Source organism: Coffea arabica, chromosome 1c, assembly GCF_036785885.1.
Source record: "Coffea arabica cultivar ET-39 chromosome 1c, Coffea Arabica ET-39 HiFi, whole genome shotgun sequence".
In the NCBI taxonomy this organism is placed as follows: domain Eukaryota; kingdom Viridiplantae; phylum Streptophyta; class Magnoliopsida; order Gentianales; family Rubiaceae; genus Coffea; species Coffea arabica.
In genome coordinates this window covers 40,479,423-40,490,707 of record NC_092310.1, presented here as the reverse complement: position 1 = coordinate 40,490,707, position 11,285 = coordinate 40,479,423, and the positions used below count along the sequence as shown (strand labels likewise).

At 36.2% G+C, this 11,285-nt stretch overlaps 1 protein-coding gene across 2 annotated transcripts in view; it reads right to left on the bottom strand.

The window, feature by feature from the left end:
- Nucleotides 1–4,041: 4,041 nt before the first annotated feature.
- Nucleotides 4,042–11,285, bottom strand: part of LOC113721420 (protein TRAUCO-like) — a 30,601-nt gene continuing 23,357 nt past the window's right edge. The window contains exons 4-5 of one of the 2 annotated variants that reach the window (XR_003456120.2): nucleotides 5,016–5,078; nucleotides 4,042–4,332 (exon numbers count right to left, since the gene is read on the bottom strand). The gene's annotated coding sequence lies outside the window, so the exon portion shown is untranslated. The remainder of the gene's footprint in view (nucleotides 4,333–5,015; nucleotides 5,079–11,285) is intronic. The other variant, XM_072066057.1, reaches the window with a different exon arrangement.

The window sequence follows — 11,285 nt, the reverse complement described above, 5'->3', positions numbered from 1 at the left end:
GCAATATTAAGAACACTATTCCGCAAAGACAAAGGTTGTTGGAATGATGAAATCTCCGTGAGAAAAACATCAAATTGGTCAACAAGTTGTGTATTTCGTTTCTAAACCGTATCAAAAAGGGATAAAAAGGAGTTAATTCTATTCCATGTTGTACATCATTGGGCATTAGTCCATTTGGTCCTTAGTTAATTATACATGTTCATCTAAGTAGTTCTATTTGATCCTTGGTAGAAAGCAATAATGATTAGTTCTAGCATATACAAACCTTGGTTAATTAACAATAATGATTACCCAAGATAGAAACATTCCAAATTCACAACCAGTTATTAGTTTAGAAACTTACAAATATCAGACCTTAATTGATTTGTATAGGAATTATTTAAGCTGAACTCGAAAAAAATAATTAAGCATTATAAATTTTAGTAGTTTGATGTATATTTCATACAATTATTTAAGCAGAAGCTTTCCACCATCTTGTGGTGTATTCGTTTGTAGCGAGTAGGAGGTCAATACTCCTTAAAGATGAGAAGAGAAACCTTGATACACGTCATCACTCCACTGGGCAATGATAGACCAGTGATGAGTAAATCGATAATATATATATATATATCATTATTCATTTAAATTCGGTTCAAAGATACTGGGTATTGTTTTTTGAATTAATTTGGTGAGGGAGAGAAGGCCCAGTGCAGCTGAGGTTTGATACGATTCTGTCCAGTTGTTATACTTTTTGTATTATTTGATATATAATTACATTGCATTATATATTCAAGGTAAAAATAATATATATGAATAAAATATTTAACATATATTCAATATAACATGTTGATGTACTTGTACACTAAAACTTTGAATATGTACAATAATTAGATGAAATCACACAAAATACAATTGTACTAAATCCTTATCCAGACGAAGGATAACAGGCGTACCGCTTTTCATGGTACGTTCGGCTCGGAATTAAGGCCGAATGGAGGGCCAGTTTACTTGTACCTCTCACGGAAGTGCTTTTGTTCTAGAAGTAATGATTTGTAAATTATTCGTGCTTCCTCTATTAATTTTTACCTATGAAATTTCCAAAGCACCTGAAGTAAAGGCTTCCAAGAACTCAAAAAAAAAAAAAAAAAGAATCACGGGATATAGTTTGAATAAGTAAAGGCATCCAAGAACTCCAAAAAAAAAAAAAAAAAGAATTGCGGGATATAACTTGATACAATGATGTGGCAAATTTCTCAGAATAATGTTAAAATAAAAAATTATCACAAAAATGGTGTTTTGTAGGGAGTGTTTCTACCATAAGGGTCGCTGCAAGTCACGATATTGGCTTAAAGGTTATCCGATTTATTTTTTCATTTTTTTCCACGACTTAAGAATTTTTGAAGTTAAGATTTTCTGTTGCATTTTTTATTTTAATCAAAGATGGACCGTTGATTAACATATGATCAAGGGTCGTGATATGAAGGAATAGGAAAAAAATGTTTTTTAAATCATTTGCCCCAATACTAATTTGGGACTAACGAATTAAAATATTTTTTTCCTTAACTGCACATCTGATTTGCGTTGGTTTGAAAAAGTTCTCTCTTTCACCGCACATCTGACGCATACGAGATCCTCAGTGCCATTTTTTCCGTGATAATTCAGTGTCATTTCTATATTTATGTCAAGTATTCTGTTTATTTAATTTGTCATATATTATTTATTTAAATTTCTTCTATCATTATGTGATAAGTAAAATCGACATCGAATTTAGAATGAGTAGTGACGTAAAGGATTCCAACTGTGACGTTGGGTGATGATCAATCTTTCATTACCCGCAAATTCGGACATTTGCGGCGATAGAGGAAAGTTTTTTTGACTGGTCAAACGATACAACTATTACTCGGCAATACACCAACTATTACTTGGGAAGATACAATTATTACTCGGCAATATACTTGGGAAAATTCGTAGAGGCAATACACTATTACTCGGCATTGTTCGACTCGCTGGGTGCCTGCTACGGGGAGGAGAGTGAAGAAAGGCAAGTAGTGGAGCAGCAACTCCTGTCGAGGGAGATACGGAATGTGCTAGCTGTTGGTGGTCCGTCAAGAAGCAGCGACGTCAAGTTCAACAATTGGAGGTAGATGCTTCAGCAGTCAGGCTTCAAGGGTAGCTCTTTTGCTTTTGTGTTTTTTGTTTGTTTTTTTGGGGGGGTGGGGGGGCGCGTTGTGTGTGTGTGTGTGTGGAGGGAATGCTGCAGTCTAGGCCACCCTTTTGCTTGGAATGTTTCCTTGAGATGGGTGTTGAGGACAACGGCACCCTCAAGCTTGGGTGGAGGGACCTGTGCTTGCTCACTGCATCTGAATGGAGGCCCTCCTAAATCATGCTTCTGCTGAAAGTCCTCCAACATCCACGCTTCTCTCCACTAATTTTCCATGGATTAGCAGTTGCTATCCTTCATCTTTTCGCTAGCTACCTTTTTTTTTTCATTTTTTTCCTTTAGTAATTCTCAGAATCAACGCGGTCTAGCTTTCTAAATCGAATACTTACGTCGCCTCAGCGGAGATCTTTGTTCTTTGCTTGAGGATCAGCCCGAAAGTCTGCATTTAATGACGAAGTGATAAAACCAAAGTACTAAAAAATGGATGATTTGGCGAAATTTCATTTTTAATTAGTTTTGTATTTTCAATTGTAACCTTAACGAATTTTTAACGGCTTAACAAAGGAATCGCCGCACGTGAGCTTTGCTGCAATTCCTTTTTAATATAATATTCTTCACCGCTCATTTCACGGGCGGCAAAGCTTTTTAAAAATATATATATATATATATATATATATATATATATATATATATATATATATATATATATATATATATATATATATATCCGCTCTATTAACTTTGTTGGCAAAAAAATTAAAAACTAAAACAATTTTTTTACGAAACTTCACTTCTTATTTGCAGTGACCCTTCAAGCAAACACACCCCTCAATTAACACCACTTTTGTGATAATTTTTTATTTTAACATTATTTTGAGAAATTCGCCTAAAGACACCTGAAGCAGAGTAGTCCATCCCTGGAAAAAAAGTAATTCTTATTATTGTGTAGTTTATTTATATAAAATTGAATTTTGACTATGTTCTGAACCGCAATGACTATTTGAACCACTGTAATTTTGAACCATCATAAAATCATATATTAACACTTTCTTTTAAGCATATAGTTTCTGTTTAACTCGCGAGTTACCTTGAATTGCGATTAATTATTTAAACAGGGACATGATGCAATATGCAACTAGGATTCATCAAGTAGAGTCAAGTGTAAAATTAAAGCTCAATTTCAGCTATAAATTAATCACTCAAAATTTAACTCAATTTGATAAAGATTGACTTGACAAGTACCTAAATGAGCTTTTCTCCATAGCCAATATTCTATATTTGGATTGAGAAATTTGGCAAAAAATTTGAAATCCTCTCAAGTCTTTGTAGTTGTCTAGATTATTTAACCGGTATTTAGATTTGTAATTATTTAGATAATTGATAAATTACAAATTCAAATGTCTCTTAAGTAATTTGAACGATTGGGGCCATTTGAGTAGATTTCAAATCTTTTATCAAATTTCTCAATCCCAATAAAACTTGTTTTGTACTGTGCAATAATCTAGATTTTTAGCAAAAAGTGGTATTGAACCGATATTATGTACTTTCAATGGATAAAAATAAAATAGAAGAAGCTCATGCAGCTAGAACAAAATGTATCTTATGAACAAGAAACAACCTTAGAGAATGGCAAATGAACATTAACTTCTTTTTACCTGCATGCAGTTCAGGTTTGGGTAGACCTGATTTTCAAACATCCAATGACCTAGACTATGCCACACTATCTCACTAAGTAGCGTGACACGATTTGGTGTGGCACAAGTTTTGGCCTTTACCTGCTCCTTATGTGACAGCCCCACCTTCCCCTAAGGCGAACCAAAGGGGTTAGCGGATTGCCTGCCCAACTCTCGCCAGGACTAACGGTACAGTTACGTCAATCTATTACGTTCCGGAACATACCATTGCGCGCAAACAAGTTAAAATTGTAAAATAAAAAAAAATGAAAATCGAAGCCGAAATTTATCCAAACCACAACCAAGCATATACATACATTGGAAATCAACATTTACAAGCCAAACGGCCTACCAAACATATCCATCTAGTTCATACATATATCACTAGCCAATTACACACCAAACATTGGTGGAATCAAAACACTTAGGGTTTTCACCCTCAAGGAGCTATTCAAAATACATGTACAAAGCTCAACTTGTCATCCAACTATCACAATCTTTCCAAAAAAGTTCATTCTCCTGTAAGGAAAACAAATGACACGGAATGAGCTAAAGCCCAGTGGTATACTACTACATTAGCAACCAATAGCATATAGCATAACCAATCACTTAAAGTACACAAATGAGCAATGAAGCAAAACGGTAAAAGGATACGGTCGGCTCTCAAGAGCCCATTTCCACGCTCGCAATCTTGATCCAACCTCATTGATTCTCCGTCAATGTTAAAAGTACCAAACCGTAGACCACCCTTTACTTCCAATCCTTCCACCCATCATACCCCGACCGGGCCCGCACTCCATTTCAGTAGCTTTTGGTAATACTCGAGTATACCGGAACCGAGAGTCTCATTACTACAAGGTTCCTCAGTACAGTCCCCGTGGCATGTCAATTTTCACAACCAAGCCCTCGCCGACTCGATCCAATTGACTACCAAACGGGGTTGAGTTCAGTGATACAGTAAAGCCGTTGGACAATCGTCCCAAACGACACCAATTCAGTTTCCATACATGGAATTCAGTATCTCATATAACAAATGCAGTATTTCAGTAAAACGGTAAATAGCTATAAAGGAAATTACAAGGGGTGAGGGCGGTCAAGTACACCCCCACCTCAACCATTTCCAATAACCAAATAAGCCTTCAAGGCAACAATTCACATAGCACGAAGTCACATTGTAATAAATAAGTGAGTAGTATACTCACCAACCAAGTAAATGGTGTTTCATGCACCACGATCACCAAGACGTCGTGAGCTACCGTCACGCCCTAGAACATGTAACACATATAATAAGACTCCATACCGAGCCATAAACAACACCAATTCACAACCCCAATAGGGTTTTATAAACATATACAAGCATGATAGCAAACCAGAAATTAAGAGAGGGCTTTAACTTAAGCCTTGATAATAAAACCGGATTTGACCTCATAATGCGGTAATGGCACAACTCTCACTACAATTATCGGATGGGGGTGTAAGACCCACCATTTCGAAGCCAAGAAACAGAGGTATAACAATGTAGAAGGTCACTCAATCCAGTTCCTAACACAACTAGGTCAAATATGCAAAATACTATACCAGAATTCCCAAAACAGGTTTGCAAATCACACAAAACTGTAATTACTATAACTCAGTCTATACAAGTCCAAATGCCGAAATTCCAAAGGCATATGTTAGCTAAGACATCCAGCTACATTTCATCAGAAGACACCAACTTCAAAATCCAAACCAATTCCAGTCAAAATAGCCAAATACCAACGCAGTTTTCGCATTCTGACCAAAGCAGAACAGCTACAGTAATTCCGACATAACTCACTCTACACTAATCCAAATGACCTGAAATTTTGCAGGCACCTCAAACACATCAATACCTACAACTTTTATGTTTTGAGCAAAGTCCAATTCGGCCTCTAACCCTATGATCTAAAACCGGACAGAATTAGGGGATTATGAACCCTAACTTTTCACAATTCACTTCAAATCCAAAATTGGTTGCATTTATCCACAATTCACACCTACTAGAGTCATTATAGTCCATTGCCAATCATCAAAGATGGCTACAACATCCATTTCATATTAAACCAAAAAATTCATCATAAAATTAAAAACTTCACCAAATCAAGCCAAACCAAGAAATAAATCATATAATCCATCACTTTAGCCACTTCTAAGCCAAACATAAGCATCATTAGATGTAGTAGGGTGTTCAAGCATCACTTACCAAGAAATCAAGAGAGATAGGGATTGCGGACACCTTAGCTCTTCAAATCAACTTCACTAATACACTTATTAGCACTAGAAGAAAGGTTTTTATGGAGTGAAATCTAGTCTAAGCTCTTGTTTGTGGAAGATTGAGTGAGATGGAAGCTTGAAATTTGATGAACTTTCTTCCTTCTTGCAAGAGAGAGGGCCGGCCAACACAAGGTAAGAAAATGGTGAATTTTGTGAATTTTTGGAGATATTAACTAATTTTGGTCAAAAGTAAAAAATGTGAATAGTAAATCATAAAGTCCAACCAATCATATTGTGACACTTGTCACACTCATTAATGCATTTTTATCTTTCTTTTTCCCTCTCACATCAATCATTTCACACATTCTACTTATCTCTTAACACCCGATAAATTTTACACAGTATCCGAAACTTAACCTTATTGGCCGAATTTTTCCGAACTTTTCGCACTAGTGGGTCCCACGTCCACTATTTACTCTTAATTTTCTAAAAACTCTCCAATACTAAAAAAATCATCTTAAAATTATAATTACGCATAAAATCTACCAGAAAATATTTCTAAGCCAGAAAATGCAAAAATTATACAATTAAGGGGTAATAAACCCTAGGAAAAATATTAGGGTTTTACGGGTTCTCACACCTTAGGTTGACCAAAATTTTCATTTTTTCCCCTTTACCCGATCTGGTGTCCATTAATGTCCTTCGATTAGCCTTTTATGCTAAGGCATCCAAGTCATGTGATTACTCAACTTAGTCGAGTCTTCAATTGGTGGGAAAAAATAGGGTAAGAAGACTCCTTGTTAATCAATGACAATAATTTTAGCAAGCTGTTTTAGCTGAAAATACTCGCTGCCACCCATACACTACTCAGAATTTGCACAGTATTTGAACCTTCAGTAAATAATATTTGAACTAAGCAGCAATTTCCTCGACCACGTACATGAAATTGGTTTGTCTAACCAGCTAAAATCCAACCAGGCACTAGAGGAAGATTGGGGAGGCCCCCCCCATGGGGGGAGGGGCAGGAATGGAGACAAAAACTCAAAATATAACCAGATTTGGAAGAGCATTTTTATACAAGAAGATTTCCTTGTTTGGAAAGCCATTTTTTCACCAAAAGTTTTTATTTTTTTCTTGAACACACTTTCCAATCATTTTTTTTACTTGCCTACATCAAATCCCTGTATACATCAAATCACTACAATACATTTTTCTACAAACGCCCTTAAAAAATATCAATCCAAACAAGGATCAATTTACTACTCTAGGCCCCAAAACACTCTAAATTACATTACATGCTTTATTTGTTTCCAACCATTAGAGTATGTTGAAATTGATAATGTATAAAGGATTAATCCTAAATATAATATTACACATCCAAAAACAAGGGGAGGGAGGAAGACCCTTCTTTCCATTTCTTTTTTGGGTTTTATGCCCCCCGGGGGGTGTGTGTTGGAGTGGATTGTAACGAGATACAGGTGGAGGGATCAATTACAACCTTCCCTTATTGTCAACAAATCAACAATAGGTAATTCATATGTAATCCTTAGATTACGCTATGTAATTCTAACACAACTGACCTGTTTGTATTCTTTGTGAATAATTATCTAATCTTTACATTTTCATTTATAGAATTGTACAAGTTATCTATATGAATTACACTTTCCTTTAGTAAAACTCACTGGTATTGAAAGGGGGATCGGAATACAGCTTTCTTCCATGCACATGCATCCAAGTGATGGAAGCAAAATCAGATAAATGGCCTTTTCAATGATGTAGGGCAGTGGTGCAACTCCCATGATGATTTGGAGAACATTATCTTAGACCATTTTGGGTCCATTTTTTCCAGTTCAAAGCCATCTCCTAAGATAATTGATGCGGTTTTGCAAAGGGTGCAACCTAAGGTATCTAAACGAATGAATGATTCACTGATGCGAACTTACTCAGCTTTTGAGGTAACACAAGCTTTAAATCAAATGCATCCTTTTAAATCTCCCGGTCCTGATGGCATGTCCCCAATATTTTATCAAAAATTTTGGCATGTTGTTAGTCAAGATGTAGTGAAATGTGTTCTTGAATTCCTGAACAAAGGGCATTTTGATGATCAATTGAATTTCACTTACATTGTGCTTATCCCAAAATGCCAATGTCCATCCAATATAACTCAATTTCGTCCAATTAGTTTATGTAATGTAGTTTATAGATTAGCTTCTAAGGTTATAGCCAATAGATTAAATAAAGTTCTTTCAATAATTCTCTCGCCCTTTCAGTCTGCTTTTATTCCTGGTCGTCTCATTACGGATAATATCCTGATCGCTTACGAAGTTAACCACTCTCTTAAATCAAAGTCTGCAGGCAAAGAGGGATCCATGTCCATTAAATTGGACATGAGCAAAGCATTTGATAGGGTTGAGTGGCCTTTTCTTAAAGGAATGATGTTGGCTTTAGGTTTTCACCCATCTTTTGTTGATCTTATTTCCAGTTGTTTCTCTACTGTTTCGTATTCTTTTCAGCTAAATGGTGTTCAATTTGGTTATCTACGACCACAGCGGGGCATTAGACAAGGCGATCCAATTTCTCCATATTTATTTCTTATATGTGCAGAGGCTTTTTCCTGTCTATTACAAGAAGCAGAGGCTTGTGGCAAATTGTCAGGAGTTCGAATAGGTCAGAGTGGCCCCAAGCTTTCTCATTTATTATTTGCAGATGATACTTTGTTATTTGGCAAAGCTACCCTACAAGAAGCTTGACATATTCAGGATATCTTGCAACTATATAAGGAAGCTTCTGCGCAAGAAATCAATCTTGAGAAATCAGCTGTGGTTTTTAGTAGTAACATAGATTTCTCAACCCGACAAGACATCACTCAATTCCTGAATATTAAAGAAGTGGTTGCACATGAAAAATATCTTGGTCTTCCCACCATTATTGGACGCTCCAAATGTGAGGTATTCTCTTCTATCAAGGATAGAATTTGGCAACGAATTCAAGGATGGAATGAACAACGGTTATCAAAAGGGGGAAAGGAAATTTTGCTAAAAGCAGTGGTTCAGGCAATTCCCACATATTCAATGTCTTCTTTCAAATTCCAGATTCTTTGCTAATGGATATCCAATCACTGATGAGCAATTTTGGTGGGGTGATGGAAATAAGGCTAGACCAATTCACTGGGTTAGTTGGGATAAACTTTGTAGCCGAAAAGAAGATGGAGGAATGGGTTTTAGGCAGCTTAAGACTTTTAATCTTGCATTGTTATCTAAGCAAGCGTGGCGTATTTCTACACAACCATCTAGCCTTCTTCATCGGGTATATAAAGCTAAATATTTTCCCAATACTGATTTCTTCCAAGCTCAAGAAGGATCACGGCCTTCCTGGTCTTGACGCGGACTACGTGAGGTCAGGAAGTATATAGAAGCAGGAAGTAGATGGCGAGTTGGTTCTGGCGAGTCTATCAAAATCTGGAAAGATATGTGGCTTCCACGGCCATCTACTTTTAAAATCGTGTCGCGGTCTACTGCATTGCCGGAGAATTCCACAATTCATTGCCTAATAGATTATGAGCGAAAGACTTGGCGAGTTGACTTATTGCAGGAATTTTTTTGGCCTGAGGAGATTGAATTAATTCAAAGCATTCCAATTGGAGACACTCATAATAGGAATAAGCTAATCTGGCACTTTTCAAAGAATGGATATTTTACTGTGAAGAGTGCGTATCACTTGATCAAGCAGCGATCTTTTAATTGGGAGAATTTGCCATCAAGTAGTAGTACTCTAAAGCAAAATGTTTGGTCTCGGCTTTGGCACTTGAATCTTCCTGAGAAAATTAAAATTTTCTTATGGAAGGCATGTAAAGATATACTGCCAACCAGCACAAAACTCAATACTAAAGGGCTCCATTTAGATACCTCTTGCCCTTTATGTCTCGCTCCAATTGATGATATTGATCATACCTTTTTAACTTGTCCTGTAGCTGTGCAATCGTGGGCGCTTAGTTTCTTAAGCCAGAAGGTTCATTGGCTGATCATTTGACATCTTGGCTTCCCAACCAGCTTTTGCGACTATCAAGCAAAGAGATGGAATTAATGGGTGTTATTTTTTGGAATTTATGGAATAATCGGAATGGAGCAATCTTTGATGGGCCCTACAGAGATCCTCTTAGCTTGGTCTCCCTATCCATAGCATTCCTGAATCAATTCCATGAAGCAAATTCCAAAGATAAGTGCAATACGCATACCTTTCTTCAATCAAGGTTGTCAATAGGTCATTGGATATGACGCAATGCAGGTTTTGTTAAAGCAAACTTTGATGGAGCTGTGTTTATGGATAATAAATCATCAGGGGTTGGTGTTATTATCCGAGATGACAAAGGAAGTTTTATTGCTGGCCTCTCCAAGAAAATTCCTGGGATATTGGAACCAGAAGTGGTTGAATCATATGCGGCCAAACATGCTACTCAATTACTAAAATCTTTGGGTTTCAATAAGATTGTTTTGGAAGGAGATTCACAAAAGGTCATCAAAATGCTGGACCGTTTGGAATCTGATGATTCATCATGTGTATGATGATACCATTGTCTTATGTCAAGATTTCATGTGTTGGGAAGTTTTATGGATTTCTAGGTCGTTTAATATTCCTACTCATAATCTTGCTAAGTATGCTGTTAATCTTTCAGATTCTTGTATATGGAGAAACTCTCCTCCATCTTTTATTTGTTCTACACTTGTTGCAGATTCGATCTCATGATTAATAAAATTATTCTATTTTATTATTAAAAAAATTACACCTTCCTTTTACTATAGTTTAGAACAATTTCATTAGCAACCGTTCCTGCACCTATCCTGTAAAGAGAGGGGCAATGTACAATTCGGACTGCAACTATAGATACGAGAACAATAAATATTTCAATTCTGTATAATTTCTTGACAGTTGGAAGATTCAAGAATCTTTTCCCAGTAACTGTGTAATTGGAGACTCAAAATTTGCATTACACGCCTCTGAAATCTTTTTTTTTCCAATTTCTCACATGCAAAAAAAAAAAATCAAAATTCAAACACATCTGTAGTTCTAAAAGACTAATTTCCTTCAATCATTTGAATCATTCAAACGACAACAACTCAAAGAAACATAATTTATCCTAGCTATTCCTCTTTAAAGTGCCAAACACAGCCATGAATAACTTGTTTGTACATAACTCATGGTAACACTGGATAAATATTTAGGGTAGTGAACAGACGAATGTT